The sequence below is a fragment of the Rhinoderma darwinii genome, chromosome 2, assembly GCF_050947455.1.
Source record: "Rhinoderma darwinii isolate aRhiDar2 chromosome 2, aRhiDar2.hap1, whole genome shotgun sequence".
Classification (NCBI taxonomy): Eukaryota; Metazoa; Chordata; class Amphibia; order Anura; family Rhinodermatidae; genus Rhinoderma; species Rhinoderma darwinii.
This window is the reverse complement of record NC_134688.1, coordinates 197,286,040-197,310,342: the sequence shown is the minus strand read 5'-3', so window position 1 is coordinate 197,310,342 and position 24,303 is coordinate 197,286,040. Positions and strand designations below refer to the sequence as shown.

The 24,303-nt window shown below is 43.7% G+C and overlaps 1 protein-coding gene across 1 annotated transcript in view; it reads right to left on the bottom strand.

The window, feature by feature from the left end:
• Positions 1–19,597, bottom strand: part of LOC142742688 (sodium/hydrogen exchanger 2-like) — a 123,107-nt gene extending 103,510 nt beyond the window's left edge. Inside the window, exon 1 of the mRNA XM_075852703.1 lies at positions 19,559–19,597. The gene's annotated coding sequence lies outside the window, so the exon portion shown is untranslated. The remainder of the gene's footprint in view (positions 1–19,558) is intronic.
• Between the last annotated feature and the right edge of the window lie 4,706 nt (positions 19,598–24,303).

Below are 24,303 nucleotides of genomic sequence, written 5' to 3'. Positions count from 1 at the left end.
TATTAGAAACTTTTAGAACACTGCAGTGAATAGCTGTCATAAGTGATCCCATCAACATCATGAGATGAATCTGTCATTTCGATGACTTCCAGTAAGTCTGCAGCCCCCTTACAGACTGCACTTACAGACTACAGACTGCTGTAAACAGTTGCTATTGGCATTGCAGGGGTATTTGAAAATTCCCACAGCCAGAGATGCAATATGGATTTATTACCTACTACTCTATTCTGTAATATGTAAAAAGTTGAGCTTTAATTTATACGTGTTTTTTTTTGCCCAATAACATTTATGTGCTGCTGTACTGTATCTTTGGCACATGGCTTTGCCATGTGTATGAGGTTTTAGGGTGCGCTTATTCTATAGCTGTTTCTTTGGCGCAATATTGTCTTTGAAGAGACTCTGTGGTGCTAGAATATAAGGAACACTCTCTAAACGTCTCTGTCTAGAAATGTAGACACTACCCTTATTTGAAGTGCTGGAAAATTAGAAGCACCCCAAAAAAAAAGTGTTAAGAATATTGGATACCAAAATATTTATTTAGAGTTATAGCGTTATTTTTGGCTATAGATGAAATCGAATGCTTCCTCTAGAACAAGGTTTCGTGCACAGGACCGTGTTGTACAGATTTATAATACCGCGGCCATAGAAATCTTTGGGTCCAAGCTAAGTTTGACTCCGACTTGATCACAGAGGTTTTTATCACAGATTCATATGGAATCTCCAAGAAAACAAATTGCATGCCGCATTACGGAGATATTCTCCCCAAGTAGCTTTGTTTCTAGGTAAGAATACGCTGCCTTATTGAGGCTCTATACGACGGAACATGGAGAGCCCAGCGGTCTGTAATACGTATGCTGCCATACAGGCTCCATGCACATAGTTCGATCATGAGTATAAGGCCTAAAACGCAGCAATCCCTTATGACATTTGTATGAATTGCAATGCAGCTGTAACACAATATTTTCGCAAATAAACCACATCCACTTTGTCCTTCAATGTTATTAGTCGGAAAAGACCTTTAAGCAATTTCCTAATATTTTCTTTAAGGTGACACCAAAGATATGACAAACAATAGCAAATTTTTCAGCAGAAGTCATGTGTTGTAAACGGATAATGTATAAAATGTGCGACTTTCCCCAACCAGAGATGTTGGGGAACTGGCGGGCTGTACCCCGATGTAAAAACCTCATTTTATGCATAACATCGGGAATCTTTAGATGCCTGTATCATTTATAGACCAGGTTATTGAAATGTAACAAAGTATAAATAATGGACATGTAATTACATAATACTGTAAATGTTTGGCCTCCATAAAACTCAAGGTTGTATTATAAAACGCTGGTGCTGTATAAATAACTAAAAATAACCACTGTACCTTGTATGTTGTCATTTAGAAAAAGACTATGGAGAATACCATACATAGAAATGATGAATGTATGCCACAAAATATGCCTGGTGTGTTATATTTACTAACATATTACTCCATTTTTAACTTCAGGCACCAAAAGTCTCGGAAATTTGAAAAGAGGGACAGGGGTGTGACTAAGCAATTATTGTGTGCCAACATACGTAAGAACACATGTACATTAGATGTTACCCTTAAAATAAAAATGCACATGTACCACAGCCGAGAGCTGTCCTACAGACATTACTCCAGTTCAAGACGCAACAGGTTTATGAGCGGTCCTCGAATATCATCATTACTGTGCTGTAGATTCAGGGCACGGTCGGCATTGAGGGGACAAACTAGGCAATTGCTCTGGGCCCCGATCATCAAAGGGGTCCCCTGCTTTCAGGGGGGGGGGGGAAACAATAGGAACAATCGCCCACCCAGACCACTGTAATTTTTTTTAAATTGGCCACTTTCTATTAGATTTATTTAATAAAAAAAAATAAACCAGAAAACTATCCAGGACAAAACAAGCACTCAAGATTTATTTAATACATCAAACAACCTATTGCTACCAGAAATTAAAACCATGTGTTCGGCAGTGCTTGAAGCTGAAGAGGACTCCCAGCTGAGGAGGTTAAGTATATAGGGGTCTGGGGTCTAAATTTAGGGATTTGGTCCTGAGTCTTAATTTATTTTGGACTCTGGTCTGGGGTCTGACTTAATTTATGGGCCTGGTTTGGGGTCTGAATAAATTTTGGTATCTGGTCTGCGGTATGAGTTAATTTCTGGGGTTTGTCCCGGAGTCTGAATTTATTTGGGGATCTGAATTTATTTAGGGCTTTGGTCTGGGTTCTGAATTAATGTTGGGATATTCCAGAATTGTTATTTCATGGTTAATACAAGTATTTACTAAAACAAACTTGTCAGGAGAGGTGATAGGGTTGGTATATATTCTGCCTGTCACTGTGTCTAATCAGTATACTTTTCACTTGTATGGTCAGCAGTGTGATAATATTCTGCAGAGCCTCAGTGTAGAACTGGTATCTGACCACTATATGGTCACTGTATAGTCTGCAGCGTGATAATACTCTGCAGACCGCCAGTGTAGTACTGGTATCTGACCACTATATGGTCACTGTATAGTCTGCAGCGTGATAATACTCTGCAGACCGCCAGTGTAGTACTGGTATCTGACCACTATATGGTCACTGTATATTCTGCAGCGTGATAATACTCTGCAGACCACCAGTGTAGTACTGGTATATGACCACTATATGGTCACTGTATAGTCTGCAGCGTGATAATACTCAGCAGACCGCCAGTGTAGTACTGGTATCTGACCACTATATGGTCACTGCATTTCAGTATTATTGGTTATATTGGTGCTTGTATAATCCTTGATCGTGTGAATAGGTGTCTCTATGCTCCACTTTTATATTTGAGAGAGTGTCGAGGGGCATGACCAAATAGGATCAGTCCCTGTACTAACCACTTCATATTGGGAACACCCCACAAGACCTGCCGTTTTAAAGATGCTCTTAAAACCTAAGTGTTGTGCAAAAACATTAAATGGGTTATCCAGCCCAGGAAATTGTATTTCAGTGCTATAAATGCATAAAATAAGGACACTTACTAATATACATTTAGTTCCAATATTGTGCCAATGCCCCGTTCGGTTTGATGATGCGTCAGCACATATGTCACGGTCTCCCTCTTCCATGGTGTCGGCGCATCATCAAATCATGTGACTGCTAGAAGGCTAGCACTGTGACGATGCAGAGAAAGAAAGCCACCCCCTTCTTCCTCAGCTCTATCGCCGGCTGGCATTTTGCGGCACTGTACAGGTGTAGCCATCTTTAACTTGACGTTGATAACTTGCAGCGTGATATCATACAACAAAAGCCATTGAAAAGTCATTGAAAAAAGTCAATATAAGAGATCTAGCCATTGTTTTTTTAATGCGTTAAAAGTCAAGGTAAATACGGCTACATCTCAGCGAGTAGGGCAGGTATATAGGCCCAAAAGGAAAAAAAGGGCATGACGGGAACTATAGTTTCAGAGCGCGCTGAAACTGCTTGTCACACATACCTGGAAGTTTTGTAAGCAGTGAGTATTTCGGAAGTGGGATTTTATGCAGGCAGAGTAGTTGTAGTAGTGTAGAAATGTGCTTATACATATTTGTGGGTCTTTTTTTTTTTTTTTTTGTGGTCCAATAAAACATGACCTCTACTGAGGAAAGGGCGCGATTTATCACAGTGAAAGTACTCAGGCAGGAAGAGGAGAAGAATGGCATTCAGACCTGTGTTGGATGTTATAGTAAGCTCTATTGTTTGACATGAGAGCAATAACTTATGATGTAGTATAGTAAAGGGGATGATCAGGAAGGATGAAACATCACTATGGTAGGAAGCATAGAAAAAAATTAATTAAGTATAAAACTGCAAGTAATACTAAAATATGACAGCCATAGTGATGACACATTACCTGACAGTGGCAGCCGATCAGTGCCTGCCACAATAATGTTACACTAGACGAAAAGTCATCTTGTAGGGGTCAAGCAGACCGGTGGCACATAAACAGTTTGAAATTGTTGAGTAAAGTGAAACATTTTTATTTTAATATTTTAAGACCAAATACCACAATTGTTAAAACCCAGAAAACCCTTTAATTAGAACATAATTTGATATGTTGAATTTTAGCCTGTAAAATGATTTTATTAGTATTTCAGTTCCTTTAAATGTTGACTATGTTTATCAGTAATCCAAGGATTAAACGCTGTATTACTCTATATCACATATATAATCATACCGCATCATCGCCAGGTATTACCTCTGTTAATTCATAGTTCACATGACACTGATTAATCTGACACTAATAACATTTCATTGCTAATCCTTGGTGTGGCCGTGAGGGACACAAGAATACACTATGTGCATGATCTTATCTACACTCCTACGCCCATTTATTATTCTGTTAAGCGTTAAACATCTTTTTAAAGCTATCAGTAGTCAAGGAAGATGAGAAATGTTTGTTTTTTTTTGGCAGGCTCCTTACAAAACAGTGCTGGTGGTCACTGGTAATTGTCTTCCAATGTTTTGTTTGAAAAAAAATTACCAGTGACCACCAGTTACCGACAGATCTTGGCTACCTGAACCCATGTGAAAGTGACATCAGACAGAGTGTGGGATCCTGGGGTTAGGGGGCTTTGATAGTACATATTTTGTTTAAAAATACAAGATATGATGTATCAGTCAATAGATCCTATTCATTTTTATGAATCAGTTTGCATAAGGTCAATGAGTGATGGAGGATTTTTTTCTTTGTCTGCAACTGATCACACCTAATTTTTTTCTTTGCACTTTTTAAAGACTTCAAGGGTATGTTCATATGGGTCAGATTTGCTGCAGAAAATTCTGTAGCAAATCTGACCAAGATACGGCAGGGAATTCTGGCCGATAGTTCGCACCAAATTGTGTTTGATTATGTTCGTCCGGATTTGCTGCTGTGGACTCCAGATGAGGGGGTAAAAATATCGTCCATACTCACTCCCCCATGTCTCCCATAGCGACGCGTCACTTCTCCCAGGGCTGGTGTCCAGGGTTGCCAACCGTCCGTAAATTTCCGGACAGTTCGCAAAAAATGGGTGTTTTTTTCTGCCGTCCATAGCGTCCGATATAAAAAAGCACCCTCCGGGATTTTTCTTTATTCCCTCGGAACTTTGCACTGCACATGCGCCAAAATGTACATGCACAGTGCAAAGGCCGTGGCCTGGCATATTTTCAGATTCCGCTTGACAGCGGACTCTGAAAATATGCTGCCTAGTAAGGTCGGTGCCTGGAGTGGACCAATCCAGTCATCTGACCTCACGTCAGCGACATGTGATCAGGTGACTCAGGTCAGCTGACTGGATTGGTCCACTCCAGAGCCGTCACCGACCCCATCCAGAAGAGGACTCCTCGGTGAGTCATGTTAGACAGAGCGGAGAGTGGTAGAGGTAGGCTACCACTACCGCTCTCCACTCTGTTTGCTGTGTGGAGCTATTTACAAGGGGGAGCTGTACAGCGCTATTTACAAGGGGGGGCTGTGTGGAGCTATTTACAAGGGGGGGCTGTGTGGAGCTATCTACAAGGGGGGCAGTGTGGAGCTGTTAATTAGGGGGGCAGTGTGGAGCTATCTACAAGGGGGCAGTGTGGAGCTATTTACAAGGGGGCAGTGTGGAGATAATTACAAGGGGGGGCAGTGTGGAGCTATTTAAAAGGGGGGCAGTGTGGAGCTATTTACAAGGGGGGGCCGTGTGGTGCTATTTGCAAGGGGGGCAGTGTGGAGCTATCTACAAGGGGGGCAGTGTGGTGCTATTTACAAGGTGGGCTGTGTGGAGCTATCTACAAGGGGGCTGTGTGGAGCTATTTACAAGGGGGCAGTGTGGAGCTATTTACAAGGGGGGGCTGTGTGGAGCTATTTACAAGGGGGGCTGTGTGGAGCTATCTACAAGGGGGGCAGTGTGGAGCTGTTAATTAGGGGGGCAGTGTGGAGCTATCTACAAGGGGGCAGTGTGGAGCTATTTACAAGGGGGCAGTGTGGAGATAATTACAAGGGGGGGCAGTGTGGAGCTATTTAAAAGGGGGCAGTGTGGAGCTATTTACAAGGGGGGCCGTGTGGTGCTATTTACAAGGGGGGCAATGTGGAGCTATCTACAAGGGGGGCAGTGTGGTGCTATTTACAAGGTGGGCTGTGTGGAGCTATCTACAAGGGGGCTGTGTGGAGCTATTTACAAGGGGGCAGTGTGGAGCTATTTACAAGGGGGAGCTGTGCAGCGCTATTTACAAGGGGGCAGTGTAGAGCTGTTTACAAGGGGGGGCAGTGTGGAGCTATTTACAAGGGCGGCTGTGTGGTGCTATTTACAAGGGGCGGCAGTGTGGTGGTATTCACAAGGGGGCCCTGTGTGGAGCTATTTACAAGGGGGGGCTGTGTGGCGCTACCTACAAGGGGGGATTTTGTGGCGCTATCTAAAAGGTGGTGATGTGTGTGGCGCTATGTACAGGGGGCACAAAGGGGGCACGGTTACTGATGGGGCACTTTTATTGGGTCAAGCACTAAGGGATCATTACTAAAGGCTGGGACACTGTGTATTACGAGTTAGTATAGAGGATGGGGTATAGGTGGGGGTATAGGTGTGGAGGGTGCTAGAAAAGCGAGAAGCCAATATGTCTGTGTGTCAAATTCTGTGCTCTGTCCCGGTTGGAGAAAAAAAGGGAAAATGAATGACTAATCAGAGAAAACATCACCCCTTGTTAGCAGGGGGGAAAGCTACAGGCGAGGCTGTGATTGGTGAGTCACTCCTAGAACACTGCACACTGCACAGGCAATGATTTTGTAATGTGTCCGTAAAAATTTTGGTCTGTCCGTGATTTTTAGCTTTCTGTCCAGAGATTTCTGAAGTGGAGGTTGGCAACCCTGCTGGTGTCGGTGCTGTTGGCCTCCTGGGATGATGTTTGGCTGCAGCAGTCACATGCGATGAAACGTTATTCCAGGAGGCTGAGTCTAGACGGGAGAGAAGTGACGCATCTCTATGGAAATGCCAGGGAAGAGGAGTATGGACTGTTTTTTGTTTTTTTTCTAATTGCGATTTTTGCTGCGAATTTCCTAATATTCCACATGGAAATGATGTGCAGCATGTGGATGAGATTTCTAAAGTGTACTGTGTGCTGTAATACGCTGCAGATTTTCGATCTGCAAATCCGTACGGAAAATCCTTGCAACGTAATTTTCACAGGACAGCAGAAACAGGAGCAGGTTACATCCCAAGATAAGTTTTTTGAAAAAAAAATTCTTCACACATGAGTATGTGAAATCATTATATTTAGTACCCAAATGGGTCTTTGGGACAGAAAGATTTTTTTAATGGTTTCTCTGCACTAACAAGATCCAAATCCATATTTTGGCACTAAATATACAGCTCTGACACAGAGCTATAATGCAGTAGTCTGAATATGGGCTGAAAAGGAAAGTTGCACCACTTAGACTCTCTGGTAACAGGATCAGTGCCACAGGACTGGAGGACGGCTGATGTTGTACCAATATTTAAGAAGGGTAAAAATGTGGACTCGATTAACTACCTTCCAGTAAGTTTGACATCTGTGGTATGTAAAATATTTGAGGATATTCTAAGAGATGAACTACAAAAGTATATAGCAGAGAAAAGTCTAATAACTGATAACCTCATGGATTTATGAAAAACGGGTTGTGAACTAACTAACATGTTCGGATTCTATGAGGAGGTAAGTGCAAATCTGGATGTTGGTCGTGTGGTTGATGTGATTTTTTGGGATTTTGCAAAAGATTTTGATACTGTTCTACACAACATTCTTGTTCTGAAGCTACAAACACAGGGACTGGGGGACCATGTGTGCACGTGGGTAAAGAATTGGTTAAGGGACATAAAACAAAGAATTGTTATAAATGGAACTTACTCAAAATGGGTTGAAGTCAGCAGCGGGATCTGTGTTAGGCCCAATTCTTCTTAATCTCTTTATTAATTACCTTGTGGATGGGATTGATAGCAAAGTGTAAGTTTTTGCTGACTTTGTAGGATACTAAGGCCACGTTTACACGTGGCAGAATATTTCCGCTGCAAATGTTGGTGCAGATTCGGGGCAATTACGCCACGAATCTGAACCAATATTTGCATATTTGACAGGTAATTCAGACGTTGCAGATATCACAGCGGACTTGCCACAGATTTCAGTTTTTGCATTGCAAAGGCTGAAATCCACAGTGAAATTCCGCTGCTTCTCCACAACACAATGTGCATGCTGCGGAGGGAAAATTCTGCACCGCAGCCTAATTTCTGCACAGTTATTTTCTGCAACGTCTGAACTAAGTTTCATAAAAATGGATAGAAACAAATGTAAAAAATGGCCGCTGCAGAATTCCATGGTGGACTGTCCGCAGCGGAGTTCAACAGAAATTCCACCACGTGTGAACGTGGCCTTAAAGCCCAGCTTGACTTTAAAATATTACAGAAAGACCTAGATAAGCTGGCAGGATGGGTAAAAACATGGCAGATGAAATTTAATGTTGATAAATGTAAAGTAATGCACTTAGGACACAATAATAGCATTAATTCATATACATTAAATGGAATAAAACTGGGGATAATGGAACAAGAGAAGGACCTGGATATTCTGTTAACAAATAAGCTAAGCAGCAGCCCTCAAAGTCAGGCAGCAGCTGCAAAAGCAAATAGGATTTTGGGGTGTATAAAAATAGAGATAAAGGCCTGGGATTCAAATGTAATATTACCCCTCTATAAATCCCTTGTAAGGTCACATCTAGAATATGGAATTCAGTTTTGGGCTCCACATTGTAAAAAGGACATAGGAGAACTGGAGAGGGTTCAAAGGCAGGACGACTAGATTATTAAATGGGATGGGAGGTGTTCCTTACAATGAAAGGCTAGAAAAATTGGGCTTGTTCAGCTTGGAAAAAATACGTCTTAGAGGGGATTTTATTAATATGTATAAGTATATGTGTGGTCAATACAGAGAACTAGCACATGATCTGTTAATTCCAAGGACTCTACAAAGGACAAGGGGACACCCATTGCGTGTGGAAGAAAGACATTTCAGACATCAATATAGAAAAGGGTTCTTTACAGTTAGAGTGGTCAAGCTTAGGAATTCCCTTCCCCAAGAGTTAGTGATAGCAGATTCTATGTCAGCATTTAAAAGAAGGCTAGATGCCTATTTATTTACGAATGGCATTGAGGGTTATAATTAATCAAGCAATAAATGATGGGTAATTTGTTGAGAAAGGTTGAACTTCATAGACCTATGTCTTTTTTCAACCTATGTAACTATGTAATTGCACAAAAGTCACATCATGCAACTGGAGTCATGCAACACTCTTATAGTTGTCATCTTGCACCATATGGCAGCACACGCAGTGCCTATAGGTCAGCAATATGAACAAATTGGTATTCCGTGTGTTGCTATATACATGCCTCCAAACCTTCCGGGATCCAGCGAGACAGTCTTGGATACCCCGATGTCCCGTGATGCCTGCTGCATGACCAGATTTTAACTTTATCTGCGTCCTTAGGGCGGAGATACAGTTGAATACAATGGTGGAGCAGGGAGCTGTGAGCCACCATTCACACTGTGACCATGCCGTTGTCATGCCTATGGGCGCATGATACAGTGTGGAGGCACTATGGGGGCATGATACTGTATGGGGACATGATACTGTGTAGGGGTACTATGGAGGCATTGTACTGTGCAGAGGGTACTATGGGGGCATGATTCGGTATGGGAGCACGGTGTGGGGGCGCTATTGGTGTATTATCCTGTTCTGTGACACTAGAGGGGCATTATATTGTGTGGGGGCACTATGACGGCATCATGCTGTGTGAGGGGCACTATGAGGTTATTATACTGTGTGCGGGGCACTATGGGACTATGATCTGTGGGGGGAGCACTAAAGGGGCATCATTAATGTGAGGGAGAACTGGAGCTGTCATCACTGTGTGTGGACATTATTATTGTGTGCCACACAAAGAGAGCACTGGGAAAGTGTGTGGGGTACAAATGAGCACTATGGCTGGCGAATCCCTGTCCATACATGCCCAGTCCTCGTTCTGTCCCCCACACACAGTAAAAGTGTGCTTCTTTCTATTACAAACAGTTAGGGCTTGTCCAGACGTAACAGAATTGCTGCAGAAAGTTTCTGCAGAAATTCCGCTGCAGAAAAACCGCACCATTTCCTGCGTTTTTACTGCAGAAAATGGTGCAGATTTTGCTGCATTTTTCTCAATTCTGGGAGATGGTGATATTTCCTGTGAAAAACGCAGCAATTCAGTTCACTTTCCGCAGCTGGAATTGACATGCTGTTTTATGAAAAATACGCACCGCAGGTGAATTTCTACTCAGAAATTTTATGCAGCTTGTGAATGAGATTTGTTAAATCCCACCCACTTTGCTGCGACTGTATTCTGCTGCATATTTTCCATCCGCAATGCCGGACGGAAAATACGCAGCAATTCTGCTACGTGTGGACAAGCCCTAACTGTTTGTAATAGAAAGAAGCACACTTTTACTGTGTGTGGGGGACAGAACGAGGACTGGGAATGTATGGACAGGGATTCGGCAGGGTTAGAGGCATGACTTAACAGAAAAAAAATATCTCACAGTTTTTGAAAGTTGGGAGCTGTACTGTACAGGTCCTGTGCATGTCACTTGCATGAGCTCTATATTAGTTAAAACCATATCTATGTACAAAGAAAGCTTAGCAGTTATATACATACAGGGCCGCCATCAGGGCAGTACCGCTGGTACTGCAGTCAGGGGCCCGGCCACAATGATAAAAAAAGGACCCACCCGCTACTTTAAACATTTCATTGAGGGCCCCAGCATTAGTTACCCGGAGAAAGGTACAGACTATGCAATGTAACGGCCATTTTTTACTGTGAACTTCCGCTGGGGCTCTGAGAGGAAGATTCTGCATGTGCAGGAAACAGAAGCTCCTTGGGGAGGGAGCCACCCACCAGACAGGTCCTGCTCTATCAGGGGAGGGAGGACGGAGGAAGATGAAAAAGCTGTAGAGGAGCAGTGACACACAGCTCTCCTCCCCTCCTGCCTGCAACTTCTACCAGGCAGCTGATGAAGATTCTTCCAGGACAGGTAAGGAACTGTAAATGCTATGTGTGGGGGAGGGGATTTTGTGTAAAACTTTTTGTGGGGAGGAGGGACCTAATTGTAAATGCTTTATGTGGGGGAGGGGATTTTGTGTAAAAACGTTTTTGTGGGGGGGGGGGACTTGGCTGTGAATGCTATGTGTAGGGGAAGGGATTCATTATTATTTTTTATGGGGAGGGGGAACTTAACTGTTAGGCTGATTTCACACGGGGTGGATATGCTGCATAAAAGCACGCAGCGTATCCGCCCTGTGCGCTACAGGGAATTCCTGGCGGAAAACCACAGCAAACTGTGGTGCAGTTTTTTCCCAATGTCCTCTGCGGAAAATTGCAGCACTTCCCAGGAGAATGCTGTAGTCTGTGACTGGCTGTAGTGGCGGCATCATGAGATGAAGCGTCATCCCAGGAGACCGGCCTGGAGGAAGAAACACAGACTTCTGGGTAAATATAAGATTTATTATTACTTTTATTAGTTGCAACGGAATCGCTGCGAACCCACGGCAAAAAAACGCAACATCTACTATTTGTTGTGGGTTTTACCGCCTTATTGAATTCAATATGGAAAACCAGCAACAATTAAGCAGCGTTTATGCAAGTACAATTGACATGCTGCGGAATAAAATTCTGCACCACAGGTCAATTTCTGGGCGTTTTTTTCCACTCAGTATTTACGCAGCGTATTGTTTTATCTCATTCACTTTGCTGCTACTGTATTTGCTGAAGATTTTCACAACTAATTCCGTTGCAGAAGATCCGCAGTTTTTATGCAATGTGTGAACTGACCCTGAATGTGGTGTGTCGAGTTTCTGTTTAAAGGCTATGTACAGCTTTTAAAACTTTAAAAAAAAAATATTAATGTGCATCAGTGTGTTTGGTGCAACTTTGCAATTACATTTTATTAAAAATTATTTTTACTTTTTGAGATACAGATGCTTTGTATCCTGTATACAGAGCAGCTGTATCTAGCGATGAGACCTGAATCCATCAGGTCAGCAGGACTAACGGGTTCAGTGGCAGCGGCCGATCGAGCTGTTATCAATTATATCTTTGTTCATGACTTAGATGTGATCGATAACTGGTGGATTCTGCATGTCATAGACATGCAGGACCTACTGATACTGTCAGTCCCGCTGACCTGACGGACTTAGGTCTCAGCGCACGATACAGCTGCTCTGTATACAGGATACAAAGCAGCTGTATCTCAAAAAGTTAAAATTATTTTTAATAAAAGGTAATTGCAAAGTTGCACCAAACACACTGATACACATTATTATTTTTTTTTTAAAAGTTTTCAATGGTGTACATAGCCTTTAAATAGTTTTTGTGGGGGAGGGGGCATTTGACTGTAAATGCCATGTGTGGGGAAAATTATTTGACATATATTCACCGGTTACGGTCATATTGCGTTTTATTTTTTTGCAGAGATATTCGCAAAACCATGGCAAATGACATGGTTATAAAGCAATTTTACGAAAACTGTTGCAAAAAATGTGATTTGACCTCGACATGTGAGGAGACCCTTGTAGTAGATTTGTGTAGGATAAGGGAGCTTTGCTATATATGGTATGCAAGGGAAAAGTTTAGTTATAGTTTTTGTGCGGGGGAGGGTATATTCACATGTAGCGTTTGAGGTGCAGTTAAAAAAAAAACGCATCAAAACCGCACAGTCGACTACGCTACTGATTCAGTCAAAACTACGGAAACCATTTGCACCGGATCTGTCACCATTGAAATCAATGGTGATGCAAATGAAAAGCTATGGTTTTCGTTTGTTTCAGTTTGTTTTTTGTCCATGGGTGCCTCTGACGGAAAAGTCAGACAGAACCCATGAATGGAGTCCCGACGCTCATGTGAACGAAGCCTTACGTATATATGGACATGCGGAACAGCCCCAGAGTCCCTTGGCAGAGCATTAGTAGATCTGCCCGGGGACTCCAGCCCTGGGAAAGCTCCACTCCACGGGCGACATATCCCACTATATGCTATACAGTCAGATACGTTTTGGCTAAATTGAACAAAATCCAGGGCACTAACCGGTCACGGCCATGGTTTTGTTCACAGTAATTGACATCAGCACCAAAATTAGTCAAGGCGTATAACGTACAAACATGAGCGCCACACTTTCCGTTGTCCTCCCCTGGTAATGGAGGGGGCCCAGACATCTCGGCTGTATAGGGCGCAGAAATTCCTGATGGCGGCCCTGTATACGTAGTAACAAATTACCTGGCAATATGAGCAACAGGCTTCACTAGGTTCAGTAAAATTGATGGGAGTAGCATGTGTATTATGTTTCCCACTATTATCTGCATGTTTATATTTTTATTTACCAGCAGTTAGTAGAGGAAAAACATAAGGCAACCAGTCATCAACCTCTAGCAAATATTTTTTTCTGTGCTTATAAGGCTCTGTGCACACACTGTTTTGGTCCTCGTCAAGCATGTACATCAGAAAAGCTCCTGGCGTACATGCTATATATGTCCACAGGGCTCATTTAGCCCGATAGAGGCTAAAAGAGTGTCCTTTTGGCCTCCGTCGGGCTGGCATACTTCAATTTCTTTAGGGGATAGAATAGCAGAGTAGACTACGCTTTTCCATCCCGAGTGATCCTGCAAAAAAACCTATACAGCATGGTATATAAGTTTTTTTTAACATGGCAGTCTATGGGTTATGTATGCCACTGTATGGCATACGCCACAGGTATACGTTTAGCATATACGTCAAGTGCTTTTCAATAGCAACGTATGTGTTAAACAGATGGCTAACAGTGGCATCCGTCACTCATAGACTAGAATGGTATCCAAACAGGGTCATGCGCAATTATGACGTATACGTTTAACAGGTGCAATTCATGTCTATGGTGACGGATGCTACTGGTAGAAAAAGGAAGATCATCATAGCACCGGAGACAAATGCTAAATCATGGGTGCAAGCCTCAAAGGAACCCGATCCAAAGTCCCACAAACGGTATCCACAGAGAAAAGAGAGACAAGGCAGCACTTCCAAAATGAATGGGAATTTATAAGTGAATAGAATTCCCATTTATTTTGGAAGTCATCCGTCACAACCTACATTTAAGGTATACATCGGAAGCATTTCCCGGCATATATGTTGGAAAGTAAAAGTAATACTTCCTCATGTGCCCTGGGAAGGTAAAAGGCCAGTACTTATTTTACTTCTCTTGAAATACGATCACATATAGAGGTCACTTTGCCAAGTATAGAATAAATCTGGAATATGAGTAATGAGATAATATTAGCACACAGGTGCTGAGGAACTCACTGAGACTGTGACAGTCATTTTCTACACGGATATCCGGATTTTAGGATTTTCTATTGCTTGTTCCTAAATGTATTATTTATTTATTTATATATTTTTACATGATATGTTTTAACATGGTTTCTATATAGTAAGGCCTCATGCACACTTCCATCACCGTTTTCACGGCTGTTCCTCACGGATCCGTGTGTTCGTTATGGTAGCCGTGTGATTTCCGTGTGTACTCCGTGTCCGTTCCGTGTTTCCGTTTCAAACGGACTTTGTGCTTCCGTTTGGCTTCCGTGTTTCCGTTAAAAAAACAGACGGTATTGAACTTCATTTGAACTTGTCACATGTCCCAGTCTATGAACTTTGGCATGCCCTGCCGTTGCTAGGGCCACGGATCCGTCAAAAATGGACGGCACACGAATCCTTCCGAGGGCCGTCCGTTTTTTTCATGGACCCATTGACTTCAGTGGGCCCCACGGTCACAAAATCACTGACAAAAGTAGGACATGCTCTACTTTTGACGGAACGGAACAACGGATCCGTGAAAATAATGGAAGTGTGCATGGGCCCATTGAAATGAATGGGTCAGGGTGCTATCTGTGATAAAAACGGATAGCACCCTGAAGGAAAAAACTGAAGTGGGCATGAGGCCTAAATTTGATATGTATAATTAGTATTTCTTGCCAGTGCATTAGAGCTCTTTTAAGTCCCATGCTGACGACCGTAGAATTTGTCCGTAATTGCGGACCGTAAGTACAGTCCACAATTACGGACCAATTCACTTCTATTGACCACGGACACCATCCCGTATATTTGCAGGAAGGTGTCCGGTCCGTAGAAAGCCTGAGCAAAAGATTGGACATGTCCTATCTTTAGCACTTTACGGGTGGCTTTCCCCGGCCACCTGCGGCCGGCCGTGCCTGCAGTTGTGGACCGTGAATATGGGCACGGTCGTGTGCAGGCCCCTTGCCTTACACAGGGATTTGTGCTATGATTAATGTCCGGTCTCCATTGCAATATTACGCATGATGATTAGCGCGCTTGATCACAGTGGATCGCAGTGAGATATTGCATGTTATAATCTCTCAATTCAGCATATCACCGCTAATATTAGTCTATGGGAGTTGCATGAAATTGCAAGTCTCATGTCTTACAGTATGTGCCTGTGATTTGGTAGTGAAAAGAATCCAACACTAGGGTTTTTTGCCATGATAAAAACGCAGGCGCATGAAACTGCATGTACACATGGACTTCATTTAATTCCCACGGGCTAATGTAAGTGATATGAGTGACTTACCGCCATCAAAAGTGTGATAATCGGCGTTTGTAATATTGCCATGAGGCCCAGGTCCTGAAGCACCAGCAAACAAATATAAAAATTCATCATACGATAACTTGTATTTGTATTTCCTGGTGCATGTTTCTATATTTGCAAAGTATGGAAAAAAAGTGGCTTGCTCTTTCTTGCTGCAGATTCCACCTCTGATCTCCCATTGAAATCAATGGAAAGCAGAAAAAACCTGCGGCGCTAATTTCTGAGCATTTTTGCTGCATTTTTTGCATGCTGTTCTTGCATTAGATTCAATGGCATGGGCAAAAAAAACGAAAAAACACGGTTATAAAAAAGTGCAAGCAGTTCAAAATCTGCCTCAAAATTCCTGAAGGAATTCTGAGGCAGATTTTTTCTGACTGCAAAAAAAAATCTGTGTGTAGGGCCTTAGAGTATTTTCATAAGCGGCAAAAAAATCACCTACATAATTAAAAATGGGGTTGTTTCTATCGCTTATATAATGCTTTGGTATACTAAGGCGGAATTCACACGACAGGGTTTCCCGGCCGGGTGCCGGCCGTTCATAAATCGGCCGTCACCCGGCTGCATTAGGAACAATAGACCCCTAATGGGGCTATTCACACGACCGATTTTTTGACGGGCCGGGAAAACCAGCCGTCAAAAAATGGGACATGCCCTATTTTCGGCTGGGTACCCGGCCGCCCGGCTCCCATAGAAGTCTATGGGGCCAGGTAATACATGGCTATCACCGGAATGTGTCCCGAGTGATGGCCGGGTTTACCGTCGCTCGCGCACTCTCTCCTCCTCCTCACAGCGCAGAGTGCATGTGATGAGGGTCTTTTTTTGCTCCCTGTAGGAGTCGGAATCCCCAATCCCCGGCCGGGGATTGGGGATTCCGCTACAGGAAAAGTGCGTGACTACACTGTCCATATATGGACACAGCGAAGTCACTCACTTCTGCAGCGGAATCCCCGACTCTATGGCCGGGGATTCCGCTAAGGGAGAAGTGCGTGACTACACTGTCCATATATGGACACAGCGATGTCACTCACGTCTGCAGCGGAATCCCCGACTCTATAGCCGGGGATTCCGCTACATTAGAAGTGAGTGACTACACTGTCCATCTATGGACACAGTGATGTCACTCACTTCTGCAGCGGAATCCCCGACTCTATGGCCGGGGATTCCGCTACAGGAGAAGTGAGTGACTACACTGTCCATATATGGACACAGCGATGTCACTCACTTCTGCAGCGGAATGCCTGACGCTATGGCCGGGGATTCCGCTACAGGAGAAGTGAGTGACTACACTGTACATATATGGACACAGTGACATCACTCACTTCTGAAGCGGAATTCCCGACCTGTGGCAGGGAATTCCTCTCCAGGAGAAGTCAGTGACTACACTGTCCATATATGGACATTGAAGTCAGTGACTTCTCCTGGAATGTGGGGGGGGGGGATGGGTGCAACCTACAGGGGGCTGTGTGGCATCACCTACAGGGGACTTGGTGGCAACCCCTACAGGGGACTTGGTGGGTTTACCTACAGGGGGCTGGGTGGCATCACCTACAGGGGTCTGGGTGGCATTACCTACAGGGGACAGGGTGGCATTACCTACAAGAGGCAGGGTGGCATTCCCTACAAGGGGCAGGGTGGCATTACCTACAATGGGCAGGGTGGCATTACCTACAAGGGGCAGGGTGACATTACCTACAGGGGGCAGGGTGGCATTACCTATAGGGGGCAGGGTGGCATTACCTATAGGGGGCAGGGTGGCATTACCTGCAGGGGTCTGGGTGGCATTACCTGCAGGGGGCTGGGTGGCATTACCTGCAGTGGGCTGGGTGGCATTACCTGCAGGGGGCATGGTGGCATTACCAACAGGGGTCTGGGTGGCATTACCTACAGGGTTCTGGGTGGCATTACCTACAGGGGTCTGGGTGGCATTACCTACAGGGGGCTGTGTGGCATTATCTACAGAGAGCTGTGTGCGGCAACAAATTTAAATGAAATTCATCTGATTTTAAAACGGACAGGGAAAAAAACGGATGCAAATCGGGTCCAAATCGGCCGGTAAAAACAGCAACACGGCCCAGAACGGAATCAGAACGGATGCAAACCAGCCGGGAAAATCTGCCGATTTTCCCGGCCGACACTCAGACCCTGTCGTGTGAATGAGGCCTTAGTATACCAAGCATTATTGCCTGTCAGTGTAAGGGTATGTGCACACACAAAATCAAAAACGTCTGAAAAGTCACGTTTTTCGCAGCGTTTTTAACGGCCGTTTTCGGAGCTGTTTTTCTATAGAGTCTATGAAAAACGGCTCCAAAAAGAAGTGACATGCACTTTTTTTTCGCGGCCGTTTCTTTTGTAAAAAACGCTCCGTTGGAACAGAACGCAGTTTTTCCCATTGAAATCAATGAGAAGATGTTTGGAGGCGTTCTGCTTCAGATTTTTCAGCTGTTTTTTGGGCCATTTACGGCCAAAAATAGCCTGTGTGAACATACCCTAAAACTGACAGGCAATCTATTAGGCCATGCCTCTGGCATGGGCTAATAGGCAGATGCTGAAGGCAGACCTGGAAACCGATCGGCGCCCCGAAATATGGGCTGCCGATGTTGTCATAGAGGGAGCTCCCTCCCTCTGTCAAACACATTAAATGCTGCTGTTGCTATTGATAGCGGCATCTAATGGGTTAAACTGCCGGAATCGGAGAGAGCTACGATTCCGGCAATTGGTGCAGGGGCCAGGCTGTGTATAACAGCCGTACTCCTGCCGCTGATCGCGTGGGTACAGTGGCAGTACCCACGCGAACAGAGCGACGGATATATCCATCGCGATGCAGGAACTAAGACCTGCTTGTGACGGATATACCCATCACTCGTCATTATGGGGTTAATTTAACAGCTATCTTGTCACTAGGTTAGCAGTGTCATACCAGTGCGATACCTGTGTAAAAAGACGCCCGCGAAAAAGAAGTGCATGTCACTTCTTGGGTTGTTTTTGGAGGCGTTTTTCATTGACTCCATTGAAAAACAGCTCCAATAACAGCCGTAAACTACGCCGTGAAGAACGCGAGTTGTTACAAAAACGTCTGAAAATCAGGAGCTGTTTTCACTTGAAAACAGCCCCGTATTTTCAGACGTTTTTAGCCACTGCGTGTGAACATACCCGAACAGAAACAATAACAATTCCCATGGTGGTTCACATAGGAACTTACAGAAACTTTGCAATAAAGCATAGGCTCACCATTGTTAACCTACATGCATATTTTAGGGAACTGCATTATAAGAATTTCTCCATGTATTGGATTTGATTACTAGTGGAGAGCAGCAGCAGGGAATTCATATTCCCCTGGACTGTTGCTCCCCGGTACCATCAGCAGAACACTGCCGCCATTCTGTGAATAGAGACAATTACTGCAATCCCTAACACATTAGTGCTCACTGCGGCATCGTTCCAGAATATCACAGATTTTCTTCGTTATCATTTCACCAATGGTGAAATTTCCTATAACCGACCTGTTATTGCCACTTAAGACAATGGAGGATGAAGTATAGATCCGTAGTTCAGTTTCCAAAGTCTTTATTTTCACTGCTTCTTACCTGGGTATTGCCACTTATTTCTGCTAAGTTTGAGGCAGGTAATAATTGTCTTATACACAATCGATATTCAGTTCAAAAAGGATAATTTTATAAGAAATCAGGGAATCATCTCTATCTACTGAGATGATCTATCCTACATACCGTATATTAGCAGCCTTTATTAATAGCCCTCATAAACTGGTAGTTTTACATACGAAACATTAATCATATATACATGTCTTTCCTGTAGTCAGCACCAGATGGCAGTAACATCCTTTCTTATTTCTCCATAAGAAACATGACTCGATGAATTATCTTTTTTGGATTTTTACCTCTAGAAGCTCAAGATGTAACCTTCTCTTCTTCTAGGTAATTGCTTTATAGGTAGTAGAATAACCCAGTGCACATCATTCCAAGCATCCCACTCATACGTCATACCATGTCATCTGGTCATTATGCTTCTAACACCAATGAAACATTAGTAACTGACTTCTAGTTTGTCTCTTCCGAACCGAGTATGTGAAAAATCATTGTGACCGACGATCAGAAACATATTTTTAGGGGTTGAAAATGTAGCAATTGGGCACCAGCACATTGGGGCCCAATAATCCATAGAAGTCAGTGGGGGTTAGCACAGTCAGGGTGTTTATTAGTGATCAACTTTCTGTAAAACTTGTTTTTGTATTTATACTTAGCCAAACTAGTTTTATCTTTAGGTTAAGGCTGAAAAGGAAAAAAATCAGTATGATTTAGGAAGATTTTGAATCCATACAAGGAACACAAATAAAAAGTTACAGAGTTATATCAACATGAGAATTATTAGTCAACAAGACATAAACCCTGGGTGGATATCACCGCAGAATTTGGAACCACTTTGGACTGGACATTCATTGTGATAATGCGCACATTGTATGTATCCCTGTATCTCACGGAAGACATTTAGGCCCCATGCACACAAACGTGATTTTGCAGCCGCAATTTCCCCAAAAATCCACGGGAGGATTGCGGCCCTATTCATTCCTATGGGGCCATGCACACGACCGTGGTTTCCACGGTCCATGCATGGCCCGGGAGCCTGGACCACAGAATAAACTGACATGTCTTATTACGGCCGTGTTCTGCGGTCCAGGCTCATAGCAAATAATGGAAGCGGCCATGTGCACTCTGCTGCCGGCCGACCCGAAAATCACGGCCGTGCACATGGCTACGGTCGTGTGCATGAGGCCTTACTGTATATAGTATGTGTAACGCTATAAATACATTGAAATTAAATCACATTGATTCCAATCCTATACTGCTGAAGGCAGAAAGTTCCTAAGCTTGAGCAGCAGAAATATTTGAGCATTGTAAGATATCAAGAAAAACTTGTTTGAGTTTCAGTTAATGAGCAATGGCATTCAAGAAAGATAGAACACATTATCAATAGGCATTTTATATCAAAGTTCTCGGGACTTATTTACCTGCCTGACGCTTATCTTAGCAGATTTGTTAACCAAATAGAAGCCTTCCCACCCAGTCCTATTATAAAGCGTCTTGACTTCCTACAACACAGAAACTAGCTGAAGTTTTTTGTTTTATTGTACTTTGATTTCATTTAGTGCAGGGGTGCACAACCTACGGCCTGGGGCTTAAATGCTGGCAGCAATGATGCCCCCACCCATCAGGATACAGACATGCGTGTTGTCATTAGACGGCAGTTCCGTTCTGTCTGCCAGGGACTCCTCATAGCTATCAGTGCAGGTTTTTCATGTAGCTACAGAGAAGAGTAACAGTAAAGGTGGTTGGCAATGTTACGGAGGAGGATGGGCACTGCGTGGCTGGCACTGTTATGGGGCACTGTGGGGCTGTATGAGTTCTATTTTTAGCAATTTTTAAACTAGCAATCCACTGAAAACATGATTACAGTACGGGACAGTTGTTCTGCAGCGAGGCAGGGACTCCTAGCGTCGTACATAAGTATGATGCTAGGAGCCCGGCTCCCTGCACTGTGTTCGGTCCACTACTTGTGGCCGAAATACGTCCGTCAATTACGGACGTAATTAGTGTGTGTGCACATACCCTTAGGGTATGTTTACACGCAGTGACCAAAAACGTCTGAAAATATGGAGCTGTTTTCAGGCGAAAACAGCTCCTGATTTTCAGACGTTTTTGTAGCAACTCGCGTTTTTCGTGGCGTATTTTACGGCTGTTATTGGAGCTTCTTTTTTGCGGGCGTCTTTTTACACACTGTATTTTGAAAGCGACGCGTAAAATTAAGCCTCGTGGGAACAGAACACAGTAAAACCCATTGCAAGCAATGGGCAGATGTTTGTAATCATATTAGGGGCGTTTTTTCAGGCGTAATTCGAGGCGTAAAACGCCCGAATTACGCCTGAAAACACTGCGTGTGAACATACCCTGACTGAAGGGGCAGTGTATGACTGGTGTTCTCTCTTTGGTGTTCTATGAATCCCAGTGTCATACACCGCTCTCCTAAGGACCGGCACTATAAAATAGTGTTAGTTTTACCCAGACTCAGCGTCGGCTTCCGTTGATGGGTTCTCCCAGACCTTTCCGTCGGAGGAATCAATGAACGGAAAGCCAAACAGAAACCATAGCTTCCGTTTGCATTATAATTGATTTCAATGGTATTGCTTCAGTTGCAAATGGTTTCCGTTTGTCTCCGTTCCATAAGGTTTCCATTCATAGTCGACTACGCTATTGTTTCCGCTAAAAAAATGGAAACCTTATGGAACGGAGTGGAAACCCCAAACGGAACCCAAACGCTGATGTGAATGAGGCCTAATCCTTTAACCCCCTTCACGACCAGCCCAAGTAGATTAACGGGCTGCCGTGCTGGGCTTTTCTCCTGCAGCCCGTTAATCCACGTGCTGTCAGAACAGAGTGCACTGCGCTTTCCCTGTGCTCTGAATCTCTCAGCACACGCTGCTACTAGCAGCCTAAGTGCTGGGAGAAGACATCAGGACCGGATTGGTGTCGGTCCTGATTACGTGATCACCATGATAAAGCTATCATGGTGTTCACAGCAAAGTTTGTTGCAGCAACAAACTTTCTATGCTGTTTGTTACAATGTTTCTCCTCCCTGTCAGATCGTTCTGAAACAGTGAGAGAGAAGAAGCTGTGCCGAGCAGCTGCTGTGTGTCTCGTATAAAGACACACCGACTGTGAAAAACACACAAAAACACCTCCACATAGATAGTTTAGTGTAGGCAGCTAGTTAGGGTATGTTCACACGGCCTATTTACGGACGTAAATCGGGCGTTTTTGCCCCGAATTACGCCCGAAAATAGCGCCTCAATAGCGCTGACAAACATCTGCCCATTGAAAGCAATGGGCAGACGTTTGTCTGTTCACACGAGGCGTATATTTACGCGCCGCTGTCAAATGACGGCGCGTAAATTGACGCCCGCGTAGAAGAAGTGACCTGTCACTTCTTTGGCCGTAATTGGAGCCGCTATTCATTGACTCCAATGAATAGCAGCGCTAATTACGGCCGTAATTGACGCGGCGTTCAAGCGCCTGCACATGCCGGTACGGCTGAAATTACGGGGATGTTTTCAGGCTGAAACATCCCCGTAATTTCAGCCGTTACGGACCCCCGCCGTGTGAACATACCCTTATAGTTCAGGTAGTCTGTTAGGTAGATAGTACTCAGACTAGGACAATTAATTAGTTAGTAATCAATTAGGACTTATAATGTGTGTGTGTGTGTGTGTGTGGGTGTGGGTGTGTGTGTGTGTGTGTGTGTGTGTGTGTGTGTGTGTATATATATTTATATACTGTGTGTGTGTGTATATATATTTATATACTGTGTGTGTGTGTGTGTGTGTGTGTATATATATTTATATACTGTGTGTGTGTATGTATATATATATATACACACACACACATATACACACACACACATATACACACACACACACACACATAATATATATTATATATAGACATACATTTGAAATTTGTTAATACAAAAAAATAATAATTAGGGATGTTATATATCTATATCATCATATAGATATATACGTACATGTAATATATACGTATACACACATGTACTTATATAAATCTCTTCATATATTTTACACGTCTGTAAATTCTAAATACATTGATTCATTGTTAGGCTATGTTCACACGGGGTATTTTGTAGGAGGAATATCTGCCTCAAAATTCAGTTTGGAAGTTTGAGGCAGATATTCCTCTCCCTGCACGCCGATTTTCGCGCCGTTTTTCGCCCGCGGCCATTGAGCGCCGCGGGCATAAAACAGCGCGAAATACGCTTTCTCTGCCTCCCATTGAAGTCAATGGGAGGTCAGAGGCGGAAGCGCCCGAAGATAGGGCATGTCGCTTCGTTTTCCCGCGAGGCAGTTTTACTGCTCGCTGGAAAAAGACGCCGACGCCTCCCATTGAAATCAATGGGAGGCGTTTTCGGGCCGTTTTTGCCGAGTTTGCGACGCGGTTTACGCGTCAAAAAACTCGGCAAAATACCCCGTGTGAACATAGCCTTAGGCTGTGTTCACACAGAGTTTTTTGCAGGAGGAAAATTCCTCCTGCAAAAACTGCTCCAGATGTTTTTTGCACAGTGGTTTGACAAAAACTCGCCAAAACACTCGTCGAAGTTTTTTTTTTACCCTTCTGACTGATTGAAATGGGGTTTTGGAGGCGGAAACCGCCTCAAGATAGGTCATGTCGCTTCTTTTTACCGCGATGCGTTTTTTTTTGCTCACGGTAAAAAAGCTTGTCCAACTCCCATTGAAATCAATGGGAGACATTTTTGGGCGGTTTTTGACGGGTTTTGCGGAGCGGTTTCCACGCCGAAAAACTCGTAGAAAAAAACTCAGTGTGAACAGGGCCTTAGGGTTGTTCATAAATTTATTGATCAATGGATTAGTGGACTTTTTCTTTGTTACTTTTATTAAAACTGTTACAAAAAATAAGTAAAAGAAAAAGAAAGTAAAAAATGGCACGCAAGTTATATACCACTGAAAAGGTATTTGCTCTCTTGGATTCTGATAGTGAATGGGGTCACTTTTGGGGGGTTTCTGCTGTTTTGGTCCCTCCAGGGCGTTGCAAATGG